Here is a 26183-nt window from a genome sequence, read left to right on the forward strand (position 1 = left end):
GTAGGCATGGGAACATACATAAATAAACCTAACTGTTCTAATATTGAGTATTTGTTTGTTCATATGTTTTAAACCATTGTGGCATCGTAAAACAGTACGGAAAGTTTGGCTGGAAGGAGTGAGGAAAGCAGGAATGAGGGAAAATGGTTTTATTCTTCTCTGTTTGGGGGTTTTTAATCAAGTAAACAGTATAATAGTCTACAGGATGATTTGTCTGCAGTTGATTACTGTGGACACTCATTTCCACATCTTTACTTAGTAAAAGATCAGAAAGATCAGTTGCCAGTGGGACATACTGAAGCAACTGACCATCAGTTTCTATTTTGTTTTTGTTTGTTTCTTATTTTTGTATCTTCCAACCATTTAAGTTGTAGTCTGTTCGCATGTACTAGCTAGATCTCTGCCAAAAAGGTTGTTTATAGTCAGCGCATCATCTGCAGCATTTTTGTCAGGGGTTGTCAGTATCAGTAGACATTACCAGCCAACTGATATATCAGCTGTTATTTATTTGCTGAATATATTGGGGGGAAAAAAGTAAAACCCCTGAAATCACAGTCTCCAGATGTTTCTTAGAGCCAGCTAACTGTCTTCCTGTCCTTGATTTAGGATTTATTTCCCACTTTTCCTTGAAGAACACTTTAAGTTCAGAAATTTAGGATGCACATCATGTTCCATTCCAGATTCCAGACATTTAGTAGAATCCTTCCTTCTCTTTATCCCCATAACATTTCCTGTGCCACTTCCTGCCACACAACCCTGGATCATAATTGATCCACCTCCTTGTTTGCCACTTTTCAAGGTGTTTTTTTCATCAAATGCTGCTCATTTTTTCTTCAGACATTCCTTTGGTGATTTTAACCAAAAAGTTACATTTTTGTTTTATCAGACCACAGAATTTGATTTCAAAATGTATCTGGTTTATCTAAGTCAGGGGTCGGCAACATGCAGCTCTTTTACTGCCCTGTTGCGGCTCCACAGCAGAATTAGATTTTTGAGTAATAAAAATAATCCTCCTTTACAGTAAAATAAAGCTCTGCTGATTGTTCTAACAGTTTTAACTATAAATGGTTTTAAACGTTGGAGTTAATGTATAACTGCTAATTCACCTTGTTACCCTGAAGGTTGGCGTGCAGACTGCTGGTCACCATAGCAATGCTAGTAGCTAGCACCTAACGAAAAGGCGAAGAGTAAGATTTAAGATGAACATCAATAATTTGGAGATGATCTGACTTATTTGCATTTATAATCACTCTAGCTAGTTTCCCGATACGTTTAATCTGCAACGAGAAACTGTCAAACACTAAAAAGTCACAAGGCTGAAGTCAGCTTCTCGCTAGCCAGCTTCTCATTTTTATTTTCCCGTTCCACCTTAAATGGTGCAGTTACATTCTGCGCCCTGGGCACCATTTACGGTGAAGTGGGAAAATTCAAACAAGAAGCTGGCGAATGAGAAACTGACTTCAGCCTCATAAAAAGTCAAACGTTAAGACACATTTTACAAGAAACTCTTCTACTTTGCAGACAAGTTTCTTGCCAGAGAGAAGAGAAAAGCAGCTGTAGCTGAGCTAAAGCTTAAAGCAGAGCAAAGGAACAGGAACATTTGAATGAGAAGCTGGCGAATGAGTAGCTGACTACAGCCTCATAAAAAAATGAACGTTGAGAGACATTTTATAAGAAACTGTTCTACTTTTAAGAAAACGTTTCCTGCTGAGGATGCGAGAAAAGCTGCAATAGCTGAGCTAAAGCTTTAAGCAGAGCAAAGTCTGAGTTTTCGTTTATATTATATTTTTAGCCTATACTAGTACATCAGCATATACTGAGACATATTTACAGCCAAGATGGTAAAATGGACATAAAATGTTGTGACTCCTGAGGTGGTTTGATTTTTGTTAAAAGGACAAAATGGCTCTTCTTAACTTGATCTAAGTGTTGTGTTGCATACTTGTGTTGCATACATAGATGATGATTTGTAGATGATGTTTGTCCAAAAACACACAGTGCATCTTTATTTCATGCCAGCCAAACTTATATTCCTGTATGTCCTTGCCAATGATGTGGCGGTTTTGCTTTCAATATCTGATTATTCTGTGAGCAGAATTACTGACTTGCATTAAGGCCTAATAAGTCAAATAAGTTTTGAGACCTTACAAAAACAGCTTAAGCAAATGAATGGTAATCAGGTATTAATCATGCAGATGTTGTGTTCACTTATTTTCACTTAGACAATCAACAAAACATGTCATTTGACCAGGGCTGCCCCCAAATGTGTAACAGTAAAGGTAATGAAACTGTTATATTGCTGTGACAACTCATGACATCACATGACATCTGCCTTGACATGTTTATTGCCTGGTTCTGTCATTCTTATGTAGCAGGGTTCATGTAAATTATTATCAGTTATTGACTGTGGTAATCAGCTGTATGCTACACAGATTTGTTTGTAAAATGTTGAAATATTCCTTAAAGTGAAACAGATTTCCGTATCATTCTCTTCATCAACAAAACGTTGATTAAAAGAAACTGGTGTGTGCCAAAAATTACAAATCATAATAGCAACAAATATGCATTGTTTTAAGTGTAGCCACAATGAACCACTATTCATTTCAGCAGAACAAAACAAATCTCTGGGACTCCCTGGAAAATTCCTGACAGTTTTGTGAGGGATAATTAATGGGGCTGATTGGAAAAACAGACAGATACCGGTGTTCGGTGTGGTTCCACTCCTGGAAAGCAATGGAACAGTAAATTAGCTCAGACAGCTTAATCTGTTATCATGTCGTCCAATAAATACAGTCTTTGAGCTCGTATTTCAAGCCTGAGATTCACAAAGTAGAGATGTTTTATTGAACTTGTTCAGCTGTTCATCCCCCCAAAGGATTTTGTCTATCCAAGTGTTAACATAATGTGTGAATATTTCAAGATGAATTATAGAGGATGATCTATGAACATCAGATTGCATAATGGATAAAAAAGAAACATTCCCAGTCTGGTCATTTCATCAGAGTATTCCGCAATACTGGTTTAATCATAATGTAGAGGCTGATGGGCTGAAAATACACTAAAGAAAATCTGTAAGAAGCCTGGCAGCAAAGTTGCCCGTTGAAGACTGTTATCAGTTATAATGTAATTATATTAGATATTACAGTTATAGTGTAAATGTAATTATAGAATTTGACAATTTTTATCCAGTTTTCATTTTAGTCATGGACAATTACCATACTTTAATTAAGACTAGAGGCTCACTCTCAATGCTGCTATCATATGATCACAGATGGCATTGCTGTTGTTTTAATGATACAGACTGTTATTTCACTGCAGATTGACATTAATATGAGCAGGTATTGCTGTGAACTGTCAATCATATGTGATGTTGAAAATGGTAAAAAGTGGTAAATCTGAAAATCTGATTTCTTTAGCTATTATTTGCCTTGTAATGCCCTGCACCATGATTGGCAAAAAAAATAAAAACGATGTCTCAGATATCGGCGTATTTGTAACCATTTCATGCCATAGCTTCAGACATCTGCTTCCTATCACCACCACTGTGAACAATTCTGGCTCTGTAAGTGTCTCTAGAACAGAGCATTTCACACCAAACCTCTCTGAATGACTCTGTTTACTTTGGATAATGTTTTGTTGATTTTCTAGGTGAAAATAAGTTACACACCTCTGTACATTATAATGCACAAGTACTGTTTTTTTGCAGAATTGAACATATATAAACTCTTAACAGATTATCAGTAACACATCAACAACATATCAGTGAAGTAGCAGTAATGAAGCATCTGAATACATTGAAGTAAATATCTTCTAGATGTTCTGTTGATACATTACATACATTAAGTAGATGTCTTGTTAATATGTTACATCCATTATGCAAAACCTAACCTTACCCAACCTTACCAAAACCTAAACCTAATCCTGGCCCTAATCCTCACCCTAATCTTAACCTCAACCCAAAACCTAATCCTAAACCTCAACCCAAAACCTCAACCCTAACCCTAAACCTCAACCCAAAACCTAACCCTAACCCTCATATGTTTTTGACGTGTTACTGAGATCCAGTTGAGTGTTTGTTTCATTTAAAAGGACCATTCAAAAAGTGTCACCCAAATCTGCAGAAAAATGGCGTATTTAAGTTTGCTCTTTGTACAGGATGTGTTCACTTATTTACACTTAGAAAATCAACATATCATTTGACCAGGGGTGTTCAAACTTCTGCATACGACTAAGTTTTAATAGCAGTGAATGTCTTTTTATTCTCTATCTAAAGCATCTCGACTTACAGCTGCACAATACATATTATTTTTGGTTAAAATTGTAAAAAGTAGCATGACAGGAGGAAAAAAGCGTGCTAAAATATGGTGCGAGTGCGCTGATGGGAGTCTGTAAAGCCTGCAATGATAACATAAAAGTCAGAGGTGTCGGGTCAGGAGTTTTTCAGACCGCGTCGTACGGGCTTTAAAGAAGGTCTGTCTCAATGTTTAGGTCTCAAATGCAAAATCAACATTGTACTGATAAAGATATGATGACAACAGTAGATGGTTTATTCAAATCCTCAGAAGACACGTCTTTCACCAAGTTCGACTGAGTTCTCTTTGAATGCTCTTTCAAAGCACTCACAATCATCAGATTCATCCACTCAGGGAAGGGGTCAGAAACACAACCCATTTTACAAAGCGTTCTTATGTGTGTGTTGTGTGTATTTACACATTTCCACCACAGAGGTCTCCAAATTCCGCAAAACGTACATAGTGTAGCTTTAAGTCTATCTCTCTCCCTCTGTTTTTCAGACCCAATGTCTACTAATATTCTACTATTGGAATCTGATATTTTACCTGAAAACTAATGTCAATTCAGTGGTACAATATCTTCAATAAAAAGAGGTTCAGATTCAGACAAGTGTTATTTAACAAGAGGTTATCTCTTTGGCTGATGTCATCTGTGATTATATTAGTCATATGTCACAAATAAATATATTCAGTGGCACATTTTTGGTACGAGGATGCCTGCAGCTGGAAATAAGCCTCTCCAAACCCTTTTCTTTCACACTGTGTAGCAAAACACCTCGGAGAAAAAAGGAGCTGCTGCGGTGTAGACGAAGTGAGAAAACAAGCTAATGGCTTTGAGTGAAGCTTAAAAAGAAGCTTTAAACCAGCAAAAGTCAGTCTAACCATGAACCTTTAAGCTAAAAAGGGTGCCCAATGAGACTGTTATTGAATTAACATTTTAGTAACTTTGTCAGTCAACATTTATCAGTAAATCTTTTATTTTATGTTATTTTTTTTTTAAGTCTTCATAATTTAATCATCAAGCACGAAACTTGCAGAGTCAGCATTGCTCACAGTGGTGGTGATAGGAACCAGACGTCTGAGGACTTTAATGTCTCTAAAGGCTCCCTCACAGAAAATTACTACATCGAATGTGAATGTGAATATGTTGTGTCTGATCCACTCACACCAGCGCAACACACTTACACGCCACCATCACGTTAGAGTCACTGCAGCGCTGAGAATGACCCACCACCCAAATAATACCTGCTCTGTGGTGGTCCTGTGGGGGTCCTGAAAGGGGATCAACAAAGTATGCAGATAAATAGGCAGACTACAGTCTGTAATTGTAGAACTACACCTGGTAAGAGGAGCTGATAAATGGACAATGAATGTAGAAACAAGAAGGTGTAACAAGGAAAGCTGGTCAGTGTATATGCCCTACACACAGGTCATAGGAAATAATGACCTCTACAACCAAACAGTAAGATTTGAGATTAACCCACATTGTTCTAACGTAACGTAGGGTTTATTAATGTAGTAATTACTTTAATTAGATGTATTAGAGCAAGAAAAACACTCAAACGTTCCGCGTGTGACAGAGAACCGGGGGTTAGCGGGACTCCCTCCGAGCTCGTGTCCGCCCCTCGAATGAGTTAGCTGGGCTGAGAGGGAGGAGTCGCGGGGCTGGAGCTGCTGCCTCAGGATTACTACACCGCTTTACACTAAACAAGTCGAGGACGGCGGAGGATATGTTTGCCTTTTATTTCGATTTTAGCCGCTGAATGTGCTCATTTTTCTCTCAGAAAGAGGGTAAGTTAGTAGGAAGGGTGTCCGGACGGTACGAAGCTGAAGTCAGCTGCTTATTTGCCAGCTTCTTGTTCGAATTGTCCCGTTCCACCTTAAATGGTGCAGCAGTTACATTGGAACTGCTGCACTATTTAAGGTGGAACGGAAAAATTCGATTAAGAAGCTGGCGAATAGGAAGCCAACTTAAGCCTCGTCAGGGCTGATAGCGACGGTGTTGTAGTAGTGCTGCTTGCTAGTTTGAGACAATTGGGTAGTTAACGGTTTTCCGTTTTCTTTTTTTGGTTCATAGCCGTGTCAAAGTTTACATATATTTAATAATTCCGATTTAGAGTGTGTGTTGAACCAGTAAGCGGATTGTTGTGTACTGGTTTTACCTCAAATGCTCTGCTGAAAGCGGTTTGTGGACAGCCTGAGAGAATCCCAGGAGTATTGACAAAGTACAGAGATGTTTATAACCATATTAAAGTGCTGTGTTATCCAGCTTAGCTTCATACAAAACTATTCAAAAGGATTTAAAATCAATTTAAATCAAAAGGAAGCATAAGTGCAGCTTCATTCTACCATTATTCTCTTCACAGCATTCATTTTTATGTATTTGTATATTAATAGTATTGTACTTTTACATAAATGTCTGCTTGATGTATTTGCAGCAGCTTGTTTTGAATGATGATTGCTTTGAGCTTGCTGTGAATGATTACTCTGTGCAAATGTAACAAGCCTTTTCTGCTTTTGGATATTTATCATGACCTGTCAGTTGGTCTGTTCTTGCACAGATCTGACCACTTAACCCTATATGCTCTGTAAAAATCACAGTATTGGTCAGGTAAAGCGCCCATGTCCTTATATTTTGTCCACTTATAACATTTGTCTGTCTTTTGTGAAGCAAAACCAGTCATCATTTTTATCAAATTATTGTTATCACAACCTGTCTTTATCCTTTAGGCAGTATTGTTGCTGTGCCTTTTATAAAAATATTTTTATGTAAATAATCTCTGTTGTGATTGGCTGCCTCATTCAAAAAGCAAGGAGTGATGAAACACTTCTTATAACTTCAGCATAAATGGGCGGAGCTAAACTGCTGTAGGCCAGGTGTGTCAAACTCAGCCACTAAAAGGGCCATATTACAAAATCTCAGCAAACCTGTGGGCCAGATAACACCACTGTTTCTGTTTCTTTTTAATTAACAGTTTACAATGACCCGAACTGGCCATTGTTTATTCAAAATGCGCCAAATTGTCAGCAGCAAACTATAGACACTTGAAGTAGACCTTGAAATATTACACAAATACATGAAATATTCAAAATTTGAATGTCCCCAGGAGCTCGGTCTTTTAAACCTGCCTCTTTGCTTGAACTACACACCTGACATCTTTTCTTTGCTTTAATTCTTGGGCTCCGTTTCTAAACTGTGAGGCTAATGTTAGGTGTTTATGTTGGTTGAACTGCAGGTGAAATGCATCTAGTGTGTTTGGTGATATGACTGGTGTAGAACTGAGGTGTAACCGCTGTCCCATAGATTGTTATTGGCATGCCGGGGACTGTAGTGCAGTGCATTGTGAAATGGGCTAATATTAATGGAAAATTAAAAGACTTTGGCCCGTGGGCCTTGTGTTTGACACATGGGCTGCAGCCTGAATAGGCAGATATGTATAAATGTGCTGGTATTTATAACATCACAAAAGCAAATAATTAAAAAAAAAATAATTTTCCATATATGGACTTTACGGTCAAGGGAACAGTGCGTTTTTATGTGCATGAAACTTTTTTCCATGATATGGGCCCTTTAAACCCAAGCCTTCAACCTCATCACAGGACACTGCCTGTGTAGCCTCTTTGGCACATTAATGATGCGGTTATATCTGGCTCAACCATAAACCAAAATAGCTCAACAGGGCCTTTTTTTGCAGCCACACGGCTTGAAAATAGCACGCACACTGAGTTTATGTACATTCTCCGGCTATTTCTGGTGCTCTCTGAGGTCAGTAGTGGTTGGGCTATTACATTAGGGGCAGAATCTAACGCCGTGCTCCAGATTTCGAGATGTGGACGATTTGATTAGGCTGAGTGATGCCTGCTCAGACAAATCACATGCATCACTGTGCATATGGCAAATCATGAGGCAGCACATTTAACATAAGTGTATTACTGCGTGCTGAGCTCTGATGCACTTGTACTCATTCAGTATAGGCTGTGATGCATTGAGACAGGTACATTAAGATACGTGGACATTAATATGTGGTCATTCAATCCGTATATTGTGTTTTGGAAAAGGAAGCAGGTGGTGGGGGCTTTAATGCCTTGGGTTTGAGGTTACGCTGTGCTTGTTGGCGCCGTAGTTGGCCACAGTACTTTCTTATATCTGAAACACTGCACCCTTTTTTCTCTTTTTCCTCGTAGTGATATGGCATAGCAAGGGGAGAGTGGATGGTAATTCAAGTCTCCATTTGAGAAGACCAATGTCATGTCCTTGAAATGTGGTTTCTCTCTCTCTCTCACTCGCTCTCTCTCTCCCCATTCTCCTCAAGATTTGTTTCAGGAGGAGCAGAAGGAGCCTAACTAGCCTACTTCACGCTCAGAGCTGAAGAGATTTGGAGCTCAGGACTTTCTAATCTGGAGGACCACTCTGCTTTCCTGTCCTGGTAAGACTATGAAATGGCTGTTACTACTGACCAACACTATTACACTGCCTGTCTTATCTAATATGAATCTTTCTGTAAGATGTGCGTCCTGTAAACATCACTTTTAAAATAGTGTGGACTAATTTGACTCATTTTTCACTATTATTCCTTGAAAACTTGCTTATATAATAATGACTGCAAACCACCCTGCCAGACTGGTTTCATACTCATTGTGCTCAAAATGTTACCATCTGTTAGGAATTAATTCTCAGTCTGGTGATTCTTTATACTTTTTCTTTTTTAAAACATCTGCAGAGCTCATTATTCTGTTATTGTTGCTCTAATAAACTGGGCAAGTTAGCTTCACATAGAATAGGAATCTGATCCTAAAGATCACACTGCATTTTCAAGTCTAACTTTCCTGTTTCTGTTTACTATTACTGTTTAAATCTTTCACACAGTAGAAATAGTTGGCAATAAATAGGTTTTTTGTAAGTATTTTGTTGCAGTTGCGCAAAAAACTTGTAGCTCTGTTTGCCAATTTTTTCATGTTTTTTCATAATTTGAAAAGTCCATTTACTCTTTGCCTTATATTAAAATTGCATGATGAATGGACCAATAAAAATAGTCCAAAATTACTTGGAAAATAATCTTGTTACATTAACTCACATTACAAGTTAATAATGTTTTGTCTTCTCTGTTTAAGTTCCAATTTTGGAGGTATGAGTGTTTTTTTTCAGACAGCAATAATTTATTATTGTATATCCTGCACTGTATATTTTAAGTATATTAGCTAGCAGTGTTAACCATTATATCATTTAATTACTGTACACACTGTCATACATATTATGTGTATTAGCCAAAATTATTAGCCATTTATTACTATATATGGTCGTGTACAGTACTGTGTAAAAGTCAGAAACCTTTTTATTGATTTTATTTCCAGTCAAAACTGCCATTAAATACAGGTTATTCATTTTTCAGTGTCAGTAAAAAAAACAACATATATTTAACAGAAAACCTTAACAACTAAATATAATTTCAGTTTTCTCAGTATTTGATGTGTCAACACTTTGTCTTTTTATAGCTCTTTCAGGAGACTCATTTTCGGTTTTTCAAAGAAATCTGCAGGGATATTTTTCACACCTCCAAAGTTCAGTCTTAGATGTTGGTTGCATTTTCTGCTTTCCATAATCCAAGTAATCCCAATTACAAATTTAGACTCGCCAGTCCGTAAAACTGCAGGACAGTTTTGGTCTTTGAGTGCAAATGTTCTTTTTTGTCTATTTCCATTTCTCAGTAAGGGCTCCTTCACAGCTACACATCCTTTCAGAGCCATGTTGAGTTTCTTCTCACAGTAAAAGAATGGACAGAAACACCTGGTCACCAATCTGATGGGGACAGTTTTGGTGTCTACCAGGTCTTGTAGGTGGTTGTTAGGAGACCATTTTCTCTGTAGTTTTAAATCATTTTTTGAGCTCTAGTTTTGGAAACTCCTGATTTTTCATTTGACTTTTTCCTTCTTTATGCAACTTGATTGTCTTGTATCTGATCTCCTCATAAATTTTATTGTGAAATATTGACTTGTACTTAATGGCTGTTTTGACTGGAACACGAGCAAAGGGAGGGTGGTCTTTGACCTTTGCACAGTGAAGTGTGTGTGTGTGTATATTTTAGGTATACTAAACTAAGTATTAGCTGTTGTAAAAGTTATTACCATCTATAGTGGAGTTTATATTTTAATCATATTAGCCACAAGTAACCCAAAGACGCTTAAACTGAGTGTCGTGGTTAGCGCCGTTGCGTGTAAGTGTGAATGAGAGAATGAATGTAGTCTGCTGCCAAACCCAAGTGTCTCTGAGCAGTGCTGTCGTACGATTTGATCTTCACTGGACTCACTTCTCCCTAGCTGTGGTTTTTGGAGTTGGTTCAGCTCTGAGCTGAAAGCTTATCCTTGTGGGGTCTCCCTCTAGTCTCATCCCACCTCTCCAGCTCCAAAAACCAAAAACCTCTGGCTGCCTCCTGTCTGACCACCAGGCCGCACGTTTGATGCTAAATAGGTTCCCCGCGATTCAGAAATTACACTCAATAAATACAGAAATCAAATAAAATTGTCTGCAAATATTAGCTCCTCAATCTGCCTTCCTGTAGTCGCATGAAGCTGGCTTTTGTGGATTGTAAATAGAAACCTCTGCGCCTGCCAAATCAAACTGTGTATTAGAACTGGACGGCAACACGAGTGCGCTTTACTGACCTTACTGTTAAGATCCAGCGCTGGCGTCTAAACCAGAGGGATCGAGGGTTTGGACCTGTGCCCTGGCAAAGGCCTTCAAACCGCTTTACACTTTATTGCTAGTGAGCACCGCCTGGCTCACGCTTTGTACAACTTAAAGAGCATGAAAGGGGTCTGAACCTGAGCAGCCTTAGGTGTTATCATGCGGGCTTTGAGAAAATCAGTGCTGAAATAAGGAGCCAAAACTACAAAATAAGTGATGGAAATAAGTAATAAATCATCTAATTCTACTTAAATGTTTGATCTGAAATGTACTCATGCTTTAGATAACATCTTTAAACTTGTATGACATGTAATAAACATATTGGAGTGAATGGCTGTGTTCATGGGAAACCTACTGTAGCTAAATTTCTCTCTCTTGTGGCTGAAATGAAAAATTTGATTACCGCTTTATCTGATGTAAACATGCTTACTCGCCTCTTACAGCGGTGCCCAGTAGTCTCTAGAGTGGGTGTAATGAAAAATTACTATTGAATAGTTGATGTTGTCGCAAGTTGATGTGAGAATCTCACAGGCTCAACTTCTCACAGTAGAACTTTATATTAGGCAGTAGCCAAAGGTTTATATGAAGATGTAACTAAAATTGACAGTTTTGTTGTGTGTGTGTATATATATAATGTTATGTGTGTGTATGTGTGTATACACATATATCATTGCTGTCCAAAGAAAAACAAGCATCTCCAAAAAAATGGTTACTTTACAGGAGAGGGCAAAAACACTTACCTTTCAGTGTAAGTTAAAGAGTAATGTATTCCAAGCATTTTTATTGGTCCATTCATCATGAAATTTTTACACAACACAAAGGACAGCTGGTGTGTTGAAATGATATAGAAGAATGAAAATCAGCAAAAATGGAGAAAAACTAAACAATATGTAAATAAACCAACACTAACACCAACACTAGCTATTTTGTCTCATTAAGAGAATTATATCACAGTTTCATGGTATTATCGGTGTAACAGCACAGACCCTCGTAAACATTCCAGTAACTTGGAGAAGAGACAGTAGACAGTAAAGAGACAGTCTGGCCTAAAACAAGCATTTTATGTTATTTGTAATATTGTATCACTCAGCCTGATTGGTTTAAAGAAAACATTCACAACTTTGTATCTTTTTTTTTTGTTTTCATTCATCATATGCTCTCTCACTACAATACCCAGCATGCACTATGCAAGTACATCGTGCTGCCACTGAGAACCGACCCACTGCGATAAAGGATATCGGCCACTAGCATAGCCATTGATTTATAAGCTAATAAATATAGATGTGATATTTGACTTCCTAGCAGTGCAGTTAGATATCTGGCTTTATTCTGCACTATTTAGCTAGCAAAAAAGCAGTTATTATTTTTCAATAGTTCTTTCCACCTTTAAGATACAAATTAGAATGTATGGGGAGCTTCCTAGTTCTTAAACTACAGTAACAACGTGATGCTGTCAGAAGAGGTTGGTGTAGCATAGCATGCCCATTAGCTGCACCATTATGAGTCCTTGGACAAGACTCCTAATGCTACTTAAAAGCATGTGCCAAATACATAAACGTAAAAAAGTTGACATATTTAGTTTAAACTGACATGCGCAGGAGATTAGTCTTATGTACACTGTATTGTGGCATGCAGTTATAGTTACTATAACTACAAATGGGCGATATGGCAAAAACATAATATGACAATACTTCAAGAAATTTTCACAATATTTATTTTTTGTGACATCTGCTAAGTTGGAACAGACAAAAAAAGAGCCAGTGGTTCGACATTTAAAAAAAACAGCAAAGGGTGTCAATGCAATCAATCATTTTTATTCATTGTTTCACGCACTGTGTTGGACTAATTTTAATTAAACAGGACTTATTATGTTCTCTTTGTAATGAAACATGCAGTTGGTCAGTGTTATTTAAGTACTGGTGAACAAGCTCAGAAAAGTATTGTGACATACTGTGGCTTAATTTATCACAATAACAATAAATATCATCACATTGCACAGCATTTACTATACTTACAGTGTACTTATGACTGTATGCATATGGTGCGTCCAAACGTGTTGTGTTTAGCTAGACTTGAGAGGAAGACGTTACACTATGGAAAGAATTTGGCTAGCTTCAACCAAAAAAGATCACTTAATTAATTTCTATAGATACTGTATGTGATAAGCATGTGGTAACATTTTGGCTTGTTGAGGTGACATTGGGCCTCATTCACCAACCGTTCTTAAGAGGAAATTTCTTCTTAAAACCCAGTTATGCAGTTTTTACAAAGATTCTGACATTCACCAGTGTTTTCTTATTGGGAATTTGTTCTTAGGTAAGAACCGAATATACACACACTCAAGAGCACAAAGGTGTGAACAGTTCTGTGGTTTAATAAACGTCATGAATCTGACATAGACTTTTTCTTAGGACCTTTCTCAAGAACAGATTTAAAGAAAAACTTAGGAAGATATTGATGAATGAAGCCCATTGACAACAGAAAAATATCATTTCTAACTTCGGCTATTGTGGTTAGGACAACTGCAGACTTCTCAGTCATGTCCAAGGCCCTTGTGTCCGTTGCATGTTAAGGCCCTCGTAACCTGACTATGGCATGAGTTGCACGTATATTTGTTGGCTGTTTTATCTATTACAGCTAGTAGTCACTGACTAAAATACCCAGTGGGTCGTTAGGCTAAACACTGGAACTTAAATATGGTAAAGTGTGATAAACTTTTATATTGTCTAACATTTAAAAGCATTTTGACATTAAAAAGTCCACAAGTAGTGGCCAGTGTACTGGTTGAAATTACTCTTAAGGTTTTTTGCTTCATCTTAACTGTTATACTGGTGGGGCCCAAATGAGACCAGATAACACGACATACAAATTGTGCAAACCATGCTAACACTGTCCCATTTAGCTGAATGGCTGAACCAGGGATGTTTGTGACATTTCAAATGAAAATCAAAAAACGCAGCAGTCCCTTGATCACGCTGTCTAGCTGTTCCATCTGAATAAGTCAATTTTTCAAGGCAGCAGACACAAACAAATAAACAAATAGACAGACTTTTGTGGTTAGCCTTAGCTTAACATGGACACCAGAGCAACTGCTCAAACCGCCTGAGGAGCTCTATCCGCTGCACTAAATTCCAACAAGTTCTGATGATTGGAGGCATGTGTGTGTGGAACGCAAATTTGAGACGAATGACTTAACTTCAATAAAGCTAAAGTTCTTCCTATTTGAATTTCCCGTTCCACTTTAAAAGGTGCAGCAGTTACTTTCAGGCGCCTGTTCATGGTCTAGGATGCAGCTCCTGCACCATTTAAGGTACAATGGAAAATTCGAACAAAAAGCTGCCGAATAAGAAGCCAACTTCAGCCTTGTGGAGTTGAAGATGTGAAGCAACATTTAGTGCCATTGTTGCCAGGTCTGCAAGGCTAGTGTTAACCCCAGGCCCAAAGTTTTATTACACACTTTTATAGCCTAGGAATAGCTTAGCCAGTTTGCATTGAAGTCCCTGTAATTACTGAACAATACACTTTAGTATGTAACAGGCCTGAGATTTTAAGGGGTTAACGTATTTCTCTCTCCTGATCAGGGAGCGCTGTGGCGTTTCCGTTACAGCGGATAAGGTCAGGCTTTGGAGAGCTGGTTCTACATGAACATAAAAGGCAACTTCTAGCTTCAGTGAAATAGTGCTAATGGAAGACTAATTTTAGCCCTTATTTTTAATCAATTATTAAGTCACCAACATGCATTAACATCTCTGAAGGCATGTCACTGCACTGCTGGCTTACCATTAATTTAAATCTTGGATGCTAATGCATGCCGTTCCCTTGGCCGTGGTTCCAAACTGCAAGAGAGATGATCTACTTCTGCACATTTCTCTTGGAAAACCCCGACTCCTGCAGCCAAGAGTGTCCGCCTGACAAACAAGGAAAATGTGAAGTATTTTGCCAAAGCGTGTTTATCTGTAAAGTGGAATATATTCAGCGTAATTTTTCTTTTTCATCATGTCGTTATGTCCGCACCACTCAAATGACCGTTCAGATATCGTTCGTCCACCCTCATTTCAGAGCCATCACTCTTTTGACCTTGTGAGACAGTGTGGATCAGTCGGAGGAATCCTGAGCTAATTGTCGTTGCCAAAGTCTTTTGCTAATCCTCTTCCTCAGTCCAATCCTCTTCTCTCTCTCCTAAAGGCCTTTGCTGTTCACTTTGACCTCAGAAGGTCAGCAGTGCACCGTATGGCCCTTGTAGATACCACAACGCGTGGCCCAGCAGGGTTCGTTGAAAGAAAAATTCAGACAGACTTTCCAGCACTGTTATAGATCTGTCCAGACGGCTCTCTAATTGATGAATTCAGCTACTTAAAGGTGAACCCATTGCTGACACAGGCAATCAATTAATCTCCATAGAAACACATTGCCAATAAAATGGGGTGCTCTGGAGCAGCAACACGAGGCTAAGGTCACTGACGCATGCAGTACTGTACAAAAGTCTAGAGACCACCCTTCATTTATTTAATTTCCAGTCAAATATTCAGTTATTCATTTTTCTGCATCAGAAAAAAGAGCAGAAAACATATAATTAAAAATGACACAAAAGCCTCAACAACTAAATATAAAAATTATTCAGTATTTAGTGTCTCCACACTTCACCTTTATTACAGCTTCTGTTCTTTTCAGGAGACTCACTTTCAGTTTTTTACAGAAATCTGCAAGAATACCACACCTCCAAAGTTCAGCCTTACTCTGTGTTCACGCCGGCAGCAGCGCAATGCGACAAAGCAGCCAGAGGTTGTCCATTTTCACTGAGAGCTGGTGATTTTCGGCAACAGGAGGCAGCGCGAACATTTTTGACGCAAAGTGGGCGGAGTCAATGACATGACAAAGTTGAACCATGTCAGAGCCAGTTAATGAGGAGCCTGGCCACGTCCTGTTTCCCCCATTATATCAAAAACAGGACTGCAAAATGGCAGAGGGCGCCCGTGAGCGAGTCCTCAATGAATGGGAGTAAATGGAGCTCAACGGCTAAAAACGAAAAGATACCCAAAGGCCTGCAAAGACGCATTTCATGTTGCAGTAGTTATTACTAAGAAATGAAGTTGGCATGTCCTGATGTAACATTAATGAGTGATATTAAACATTTACTTTAGCAGATAGGCTTGCTGCCCAGACCATTCCTGGGCTGCGTGCTTCTGCTGCATTTCTCTTGACACGTTACTTCATTACACAGTGTATAACATAACATGACAGTGACATTTAGTAACCTAGACCCTACCCAAGTGAAAATACTGGACCTTGTTCACCAACTGAAAGATTCTGACAAAGATTTTCACATTCACCAGTGTTTTCTTATTAGTGATTTGTTTTTAGATTAGAGCAGAATCTACACACACTCAAGAGCACAAAGGCACGAACAGCTCAGCGGTTTAAGAATACATCATGAGTCTGATGTAGACTTTTTCTTGGGACTTTTCTCAAGAACACATTTAAGAAAAAACATAGGAAGATACTGGTAAATGAGGCCCAATGTTATACAACTGATAATTCCAGTCCTAAAATCTGATTGGCTCTGCCAGGTTCAAAGCCGTTGTACAATACTCAGTGTATCGCTGCTGATGGAACAAACTAAATTAGGCTAAAATTAGCTCCAAATGTACACCAAGCCAAGCTTGTCCGCTCATATTGTAATGTGTAAAACAGTAAACAAAAGTGAAACAGAAACAACATATATGTTGATGTGCTTTTTATGGGGAAAAGTACAAACGCATTTTACTGAAAAGTGTCAGCGTTAGGGGTGGGAATCTCTAGGCACCTCACGATTCGATTCGATTACGATTCAGAGGGCGGCGATGCGATTATAAAACGATTATCGGTGCATCTCGATGCATCTTTTTTTTCTATATAGCATTTATATTTTCTCACTGTGAGCTCAAGTTTCGAGTTCAAGTTTCAAGTTTGTCATTTGCACAACATGTCAGGACATTTATGCACTAAAATGCTTGTGGTGAGGCTCAGCTAATCACTCTACAGAAAGTAAATAAGTAAAAATAAAAATACAAGAAAAACCGACTGAAATATATTAAATATACACAAAATATATACAGAATGTAGAGACAATATACAGTTTAAAGTGACTAAGTGACTCAGTGTTGTTATTTAAAGTGACTTGGTACTTTTAAAGCAAAGTATTTGTAATGATCCATAATGAATTTACTTCCAATATCTTTTTTAATAAAACAAATGGAAGTGATGAGGCAAGTGAACTAGAAGGCTCTCATTCAGTGCTCTTGTTTGGAGCACGAGAAGCTGCTGCTACTCATCTGCGATAAAATGCGCAGTTACAGTGAAATAAGATCCAGTGGCAGTGGATGACCATGCAGCACGTTACAGCTATTCTACCCGTTTTCTTTAGTGATTTTATAACTTGGGTTTTGGTCTCGTTGTAGAGACAGGGGGGATCACTGTGTCAGTAAAGTATCTTTGAGACGGGTCGTTGTGAAACATAGCGCGAAAGCCCTGTTTCACAACGACTGAGAACCGGCGTGCAGACTGCAGGTCACATAGCAGCGATGCGTTATTCGCATTTATAAGCAGCGCAGTTGGTTTCCTGGTACGTTAAATCTTCAACGAGAGACTGTCAAACACTAAAAAGTGGTGAAGATGAAGTCGCTTCTCTTTCGAATTCTCCCGTTCCACCTTAAATAGTGCCGCATTTACATTCGGTGCCTCAGTTAGAATTTAAGGTGGAACGGGTAAATTCGAACAAGAAGTTGGAGAATAAGAAGCGACTTCAGCCTCGTAAAACAGTCGAACATTGAGAGACTTTTAACTGATCTACTTCTGAGGAAATGTTTTCTGGCGGAAATGGGAGGAAAGTGGCTATAGGCGAAGCTTAAAGCTTAAAGCAGAGCGAAGTAAATCTGTGTTTTCGTTTATATTGTTTAGCCTATAGTAGGACATTATCACACACTGACACATACTGAGACATTAAATGTTGCGGCTCCCAAGGTGGTTTGATTTTTGTTGAAAGGACAAAATGGCTCTTCTTATCATTTGTGTTGTGACTCCTGATCTGACCTGGCTTTTAATGCAGAGGGAGCCAGTCGGATTTCTCGCTCTTCCACTTGTGTTTTTGTTATGTGCCGATACAGACTGTCCGGGCGCTGTGCTTACCCACTTCCAAGTTCCGCCTTTTGCGTTCTGTCAACATTACGTTATAAATTAAATATTTAGAAAATCGATTTTTGACATTTGTGAATCGATTCAGAATCGTCCACGTCCGCATCGCGATGCATCTAAGAATTGATTTTTTTCCCGCACCCCTAGTCAGCTTCATTCAGACAAATGTTATCCAGATACGACCCAGTCACGAAACATGTGTTAATGCAAGGTGTAAACAGGTTCATTGAGGAGCTGGCGTAAATTAGCAGTACTGTTGCGGTGATGATTTCACAAGAAAAAGCTGCTTATAAAGGTTTATCCACACCAAGTATATTTTTTTCTGACAGAAAAAGTGGATGTGATTTTTAACGCAGTGGAACCTTCACATCAAGTCCCATTTTTTAAACCAACATCTTGTGGTTCTTCCCACGAGTTAGCAGACTAGATCAACTACATGAAGAAAATTAATGGCTGTAAACAGTCGCTATGTGTACTAAGACACTCACCATCACTCTCCAGCTTCTCAGATGTGCTCCGCCATATGTTTTCTTTAACCTCTGAATTTTTTACATTTATTTTTATGTCGCTTGTCATAAGCTTTTGTGCTCTACCACAAGCAAGATAAGTTGTTCTGACAGTTTGCACATGTGCTTGGACCGCAACAATGATAACAGAGCTCTGACGGGTCAGTCTGAGTATTAACGCATCCATACAGTGCAGAAAATAGAGCTTGCAGTATTACAGTCTGCCAGTTTTAAACTTGCTGTGAAACACAGCACTACTAAATGTGCTTTCGTTTGTTCGGACTTGGTGTGAAAGGGAGGAAAACTGAATTTTCCTCATGTGAACATTGTAGAAATTTCAGATCGTTCCTTTTACTCCACAGTCTGTACTAAAACTAAGGTCCAAAAACAGCCCATTTTGAAAAGATTGTTTGTGTGATGTCACAAAAACCACCACATTTGCATACATCAGCCTGCCTATTCAGCCTACAACTGTTTATGTCAAAGTTATAAGGAGTGTTTCAGCTTGGACTGCTTTTTGAATCAGACACAATACAGGGCAGCCAAACAGAACAGAGCTCATTTACGTATATTAGTCTTAAAGGCACAGTAATGAAAACAGCCTGTTTAATTCTAAAGCATAAAGTAAGATTGGAAAATGGTGATGTAAGTATGAATTATGGAGGCGTGTAAAACTACACAAACATTACATGTGGATCTCAAGGGGAAAAATGAAATATAAGAAAAAATGTAGGATATGGACCCTTAAAGGGCAAGGTTTCCTTATTAAACACTGAAATTATGATATATTCATGATTATATGGCAAAAATCGGTAATCGGTGACTGATGTTTCTTGGCTTGGCAACGACAGCACACTCTAAACTCTACATCAGCGTAATTGCTATTGTGATTATTATTAAGTATAATGCAAATTACTGTATTGTATAAATGTGTTTTATCATATTGTACGTTGTCACCTCTGCTTCACACCTTACCCGTGATAAAATCACTGTAAGGCACGGCCTCTTGTGATGTGACCGAAATAACGGCTCAGATCTTCCACTTAGAACTTCTTTATACCACTGCAGTGGAACGTCTTAGTACATCCAGCATCTGTCAGCATAAGAAGTTGAGTTTGTTTGTCTCTGTTCTTCTCCTTTTAGTCTAAAATAAAATGCTAAAGCTCCAACAAGATGAAATTCGACCCACAACCGAAAGCAGTAAAGTGGAACTGAGTAAAAAAGTTCTTTGAGTAGAAATTTTTGAAAGTATAGTTTGAAAATATTCAGAGAAGTATAGTAACTAGTTCCTAACGCGTGACATTGCGTATCTGATATACGGCCTTCCCCCTAGTAAGCTGTCAGGTCACAGACACACTCGTTTCTGTTCTTTTCTATTAAATTAGTGTTTCTGAACTGTTTGTAGTGCTCTGCCTCTCCGAGGAAGAGTTTCTGCTGATACAGAGAGAGCGAGGAGCCTGGAGCAGGCCTTCCAGCCCACCTCCCAGCAGGGGTCTACAGCTCTGTTTATTCAGCCTTAACATAAAGAGGAAGACTCGAATCTCAACCAGAATGAAACACCAATCTGAGAAAATACGGGATAATTAGATTTGGTACATCAAACGATTTTGTGCAGAGCTGCAGGAGCAAATGCCTCACAGTGTGAGGAGAGTTTCTCTGATCTGATCTGATAGAGACGACTACGATGCGTTAGTGAGTGTTAGGGCTGAGCACTATCAGGGGAAATAGTTATATTGTGATATCTTTTGTGACCAGAAAAGGAGCTGAACATTTATTCAGATAAACTACCGTCAGATAAGCTGCAGAAAATGACGAAGTACATATCGCTACTGTCAGGACAAAACCTTGTATCTCCATTTTTGTTGTTTTACAGTTTTTAACATAATTTAAAAATGCTTGTTGCCCTTTACATTGTGTGTAAATGTCATGATGAATGGACCAAAAAAAATGGCCCACAATGACTTGGAGTCTGGTTCCATTGACTTACATTAAAAGTAAAGTAGGTTTTTTCCTTCTCCTGGAAGGTTATCATTTTGGAGGTTTTGCTCCGACAACAGCGATATTGTAATTATTATATATTATATTATATATTGTATACACCGATCAGGCATAACATTATGACATTGTTTCTATGCTCATTGTCCATTTTATCAGCTCCACTTACTATACAGGAGCACTTTGTAGTTCTACAATTACAGACTGTAGTCCATCTGTTTCTCTGAATACTTTGTTAGCCCCCTTTTACCCTGTTCTTCAGTGGTCAGACCCCCTTGGACCCTCACAGAGCAGGTACTATTTGGGTGGTGGATCATTCTCAGCACTGCAGTAACACTGATGTGGTGGTGGTGTGTTAGTGTGTGTTGTGCTGGTATGAGTGGATCAGACACAGCAGTGCTGCTGGAGTTTTTAAACACCTCCATGTCACTGCTGGACTGAGAATAGTCCACCAACCATAAATGTCCAGCCAGCAGTGTCCTGTGACCACTGGTGAAGGACTAGAGGGTGACCAACACAAACTGTGTAGCAGATGAGCTATCATCTCTGACTTTACATCTACAAGGTGGGCTGACAAGGTAGGAGTGTCTAGTAGAGTGGACAGTGAGTGGACACAGTGTTTCAAAACTCCAGCAGCACTGCTGTGTCTGATCCACTCGTACCAGCACAACACACACTAACACACCACCACTACGTCAGTGTTACTGCAGTGCTGAGAATGATCCACCACCCAAATTGTACCTGCTCTGTGAGGGTCCAAGGGGGTCCAGGTATGCAGAGAAACAGATGGACTACAGTCTGTAATTGTAGAACTACAAAGTGCACCTATATAGTAAGTGGAGCTGATAAAATGGAAAATGAGCGTAGAAACAAGGGGGTGGTCATAATGTTATGCCTGATTGGTGTGTAATAGTTTCCAGTATGTTTAAAATAGATGATTTGACATTTAAGTTTGTCTGCATTTCTTTACCAGAGTTATTTGTTTGTAAGGTCCTGTGAGCGCCTTGACTCATCACCCACAGAAACATCTGTGATTGGTTAGTTTGCTCACAGCGGAAATATTTACATATTGCACACTTATGTGATATCAAAGGCTGATGTCACAGGATTAATGAGCGTTGTGTATTGCTCTGTCTCAGCGAGCGAGTGATGCTGCTACCTTTGCGAGCTGGATATCTTAGATTTATCAGCCTCTCCTCAACTGGTTTAATCCACACATCTGTTTTAGAGAGAGAATAAAAGAGAGAGTGTGTGAAGAAGAGAAAGGGTGTTAAAGAGGAAGACGGAGGGGAATAACAGAATAAAGAAAGAGATGGAAAAGGAACAGAGAGGAAGAGAGGGGGAGAGAAGGAAAGAGTGAGAGAGAAAGAGAAGGAGGGGAAAAAAGAGCAGGAAAGAGAAAGAGATGGAAAGAGAGAGAGAGAGAGAGAGAAAGAGAGAGCATGAAAAAGATGGGCAGTCAGAGGGAGAAAGAGAAAGAGTCTGAGGGAGAGCAAGTAGGATGGGAAGAGAGAGAAAGAGAGAGAGAGCAGGATAGAGAAAAAAGAGTGAGGGGGAGGGAGAGAGGGGAAGAGGGTGGGACTGAAGGAAAGAGTGAGAATGTGAGAGAGACAGAGAGAGAGAGAGAGAGGAGGAGAGGAAGGGGGACGAAATAGAGAGGGGGAGAGAAGGAAAGAGAGGGAGGAAAAAGAGCAGGAGAGAGAAAAAGGGAGTGTGAAAGACGGGTTAAAGTGACGAGAGTTAAAGAGAGAGAGTGAAAGAGATGGGCAGTCAGAGGGAGAAAGAGAGAGAGAGTCCAAGGGAGAGCAAGTCAGAGGCAGGGAGAGAGAGAGAGAGAGAGAGAGAGGTTAAGCGAGAGAGTGTCAGAGAGACAGAGAAAGATGAAGAGAGTGAGAAAGAGAGGTTAAGAGAGGGAGAGTCAGGGAGAAAGAATATCAGAGAGTCTCAGAGCGAGAGAGAGTGTCAGAAAGGCAGAGAGAGGTGTAGAGAGTGAGAGTGAATGAACGAAAAAAGTGAGAGGGAGAATGAGAGAGTGAAAGACGGGGGAACAAAATAGAAAGGGGAGAGAAGGAAACATGTGAGAGAGAGAGAAGGGGAGAAAGAGGTGGGAGCAAAATAAAGAGCAAGAGAAGGAAAGAGCAAAGGAGAAAGAGGGAGGAAAAAAGAGAGCAGGAGAGAGAAAGCAGGAGAGAGAAAAAGAAAGGAGAAGAGTCACAGAGAGAAAGGAGGAAAGAGAAAAAGAGGGGGAAAGTCAGAGAGAGAAGGAGGAAGAGAGGAGGGAAGAGAATGGAAGTGAAGGAAAGAGATAGAACATGAGAGAGAAGGAGGGGAAGAGATGGGAGCAAAATAAAGGGGGGAGAAGGAAAGAACGAGAGAGAAAAAAGGAGGAAAAAATAGCAAAAAAGAGGATGAAAGAGAGAGCAGGAAGGAGTAAAAGTGAGGGGGAGGTAGAGTCAGAGAAGGAGGAGGAGAGAAGGGAAGAGAATGGAAGTGAAGGAAAGAGAACATGAGAGAAAGAGAGAAGGAGAGGAAAAGGTGGGAGCAAAATAGAGATGGGGAGAGAAGGGAAAGAGCGAGAGAGAAAGAGAGAGGGAGGGAAAAAGAGAGAGCAGGAGAGAGAATAAAAGGGAGGAAAGAGAAAAGGAGAGTGTGAGAGAGGTGGACGGTCAGAGGGAGAAAGAGAGAGAGTCCAGGGGAGAGTGAGCCAGAGAGAGAGAGAGGTTAAGAGAGACAGAGAGAGTGTCAGAAAGGCAGAGAGAGGTTTAGAGAGCGAGAGAATATCAGAGAGAGAGCAAAAGAGAAAAAGTGAGAGGAAGAATGAGAGAAAGAGTGTGAAAGTGGAAGAGAGGAAGAACGAAATAAAGAAAGGGAAATGGAAAGAGAAAGAGAGCAGAAAAAAAGGGAGAGTCAGAGAGAGAAAGGAAGAGAGAGAAGGGAAGAGAATGGTAGTGAAGGAAAGCGAGAGATCATAAGAGAGAGAAGGAGAGGTAAAGAGGGGGAACAAAATAGAGAGGGGAAGAGAAGGAAAGAGAGAACATGAGAGAGAGAGAAGGAGAGGAAGAGGGGAAATGAAATGGGGAAGAGGAGGAAAGATGAGAGAGAGAGAGGAACAAAGAGTAGGAGAGAGAAGGAGGAGGAAAGAGAAACGGAGAGCGTGAAATAGAGGGAGAAAGAAAGAGAGAGAGATGGATGGTCAGGGGGAGAGCGAGACGGAGGCAGAGAGAGAGAGAGGTTAAGAGAGTGAAATGGAAAGGTTAAGAGGGAGAGTCAGAAAGAGAATATCAGAGATAGAGTCTCAGAGCAAGAGAGAGAGACAGTGTCACAAAGGCAGAGAGAGGTTTAGAGAGACAGAGAGAGAGGAGAGGGGGATTTTAGTGGAAATGTAATTGGGAGAGGCAGCATATGGTGCTCTTTACTAAAGACACTAAACAAGCATAAAGTGGCGCAGTGAGTCGCGCAGGGCAGCCTGACTCTGTTCTTCATGACCTCACCCTCCTCACTCTGAATAAACGGCACCTTCCTCAGAGAGGAACGCGGACGGTTCTGCAGTAATAAAAAGTTATACAGTAGTTAAACTATATTGTGTTATACAGACTAATTAGCTAAGCAGGTGTTCTTTTATCTGGGAAACTGTATTAATGTGGTGAGTTTTTTGAAGACTGTGACAGGAATTACGCTCCTCAGGCCTCCCGAATGCAGCCCAGATGTTTTTAATCTTTTCAAGCGTTTGCTTTGTCATTCGCCACTTATAGTGGAAAACTAATTGCTCAGCAAGGCCGAGCACGTTACCCTCCGTCACCCGCGTGCAAGAGCGGAGGGGACAGTGTACTTTCCACACTCTTTATAATGACTTACTGTATGATTTACAGTGGGAGACAGACGTGTCCTCAACAGCACAGCCACTGTGTTATGTCATGTCTCGATGTCCTGTCATGCCAATTAGGTTTCTGCCTGAGCGAAAGCATGCGCTTTCATCAGAGCAGAGGGAGCTGTGTACCTTCTTACTTTCCTTCTACATATAATTCTGGGCCTTTTCTCTTTCCTGGAAAGATCAGCTTTACTCTGATATGCAAGATTCATACTTAAACATTATATTCTTCTCTATTAGGGTCCAACCAGTATCATAAGAGATTTCAAGGAGCTAAAAATTCTGCAAACTCATAATATTGATTGATATCATTTTGTCGGTTGTCCATAGAAAAAGATTTCTGTTTTTTTAATATTTGCCAGAAGTGTTTAGCACTCATCTGGTTTGTTTATGGTCACTTTGTCAATCAGATGTATTGGCCTGCATCCTACTTCTCTAAAAGGTCCTAAATTCTACCTTTTTCCATGTATTTTGTTTTGCTCCTGAGGTCCACTTATAGTGTTTGTGTCTTATTTTTCAACAGTGTTCTTCACATCATTTTTGTATTTATAACATAGTTCATACAGTTAGGGGTGGACGATATGACAAAATATATCACGATACTTGAAGACATTTTCACGATACACGATATGTACTATGATTTTTAGTTTTTTTTTTAGTTTGAAGTTGAAACAGACAAAAGTAAAAGAGAGAGAAAACAGGAAAAAGAAAAAGAATATGAGAGACAGAGAGAAGGAGAGAAAGAGATGAAATAGAATGAAATAGAAGGAGGAGAGAAGGAGAGACAGCAGGAGAAAGAGAGGGAGAGTTAAAGAAAGAGAGTGGAAGAGATGGATGGTCAGAGGGAGAAAGAGAGAGAGAGAGTCCGAGGGAGAGCGAGTCAGAGAGAGAGAGAGAGAGAAAGAGACATTGTCGCGATGCATGATATGTACCATGATATTTAGTTTTTGGAAGTTTTTGGAAGTTGGAACAGAAAAAAGCAGTAATGCTACATTTTAAAAATTCTATAAAAACCATGAATACAGTAATATTTTTTACATTCCACCACTTATTGCACTACACTATATCCGAAGATACAGGCCTAATTATGTTCTCTTTGGAATGAAATATGTCAGTGTTCTTTAAGTACTGACGATATCCGTAATACAGTCAGAAAAGCATATTGTAATGTAATTTATCACGATAGTGGTAAAATATTGTCAAATTGCCCACCCCTTCATCCAGTACACTGGTTGAAATTCTTCCTCAGGTGTGAGTTCCACCTTGGGAGCCACAACATTTTATGTCTATTTATTTAAGTAACGTTTTACCATCTTGACTGTAACGTTAAATACGCTATATTGCCAAATGTATTCGCTCATCTGCCTTCACACGCATATGAACTTGAGTGACATCCCATTCATAATCCATAGGATTTAATATGATGTCGGCCCACCCTTTGCAGCTATAACAGCTTCAACTCTTTTAGGAAGGCTTTCCACATAGTTTAGGAGTGTGTTTATGGGATTTTTTGACCATTCTTCCAGAAGTGCGTTTGTGAGGACTCTGTGCAGGCCAGTCAAGTTCTTCCACACCAAACTCGCTCATCCATGTCTTTATGGACCTGGCTTTGTGCACTGGTGGTCATGTTGGAACAGGAAGGGGTCATCCCCAAACTGTTCCCACAAAGT

At 39.5% G+C, this 26183-nt stretch overlaps 1 protein-coding gene across 2 annotated transcripts in view; it reads left to right on the top strand.

Annotated features, from left to right (window-relative positions):
• Window positions 1–5931: 5931 nt before the first annotated feature.
• mef2ab (myocyte enhancer factor 2ab) overlaps window positions 5932–26183 on the top strand; it is a 53916-nt gene continuing 33664 nt past the window's right edge. For both annotated transcript variants that reach the window (XM_036585981.1, XM_036585982.1), the window contains exons 1-2: window positions 5932–6083; window positions 8606–8719. The gene's annotated coding sequence lies outside the window, so the exon portion shown is untranslated. The remainder of the gene's footprint in view (window positions 6084–8605; window positions 8720–26183) is intronic.

This window comes from Colossoma macropomum, unplaced genomic scaffold, assembly GCF_904425465.1.
Source record: "Colossoma macropomum unplaced genomic scaffold, Colossoma_macropomum, whole genome shotgun sequence".
NCBI classification, from domain to species: domain Eukaryota; kingdom Metazoa; phylum Chordata; class Actinopteri; order Characiformes; family Serrasalmidae; genus Colossoma; species Colossoma macropomum.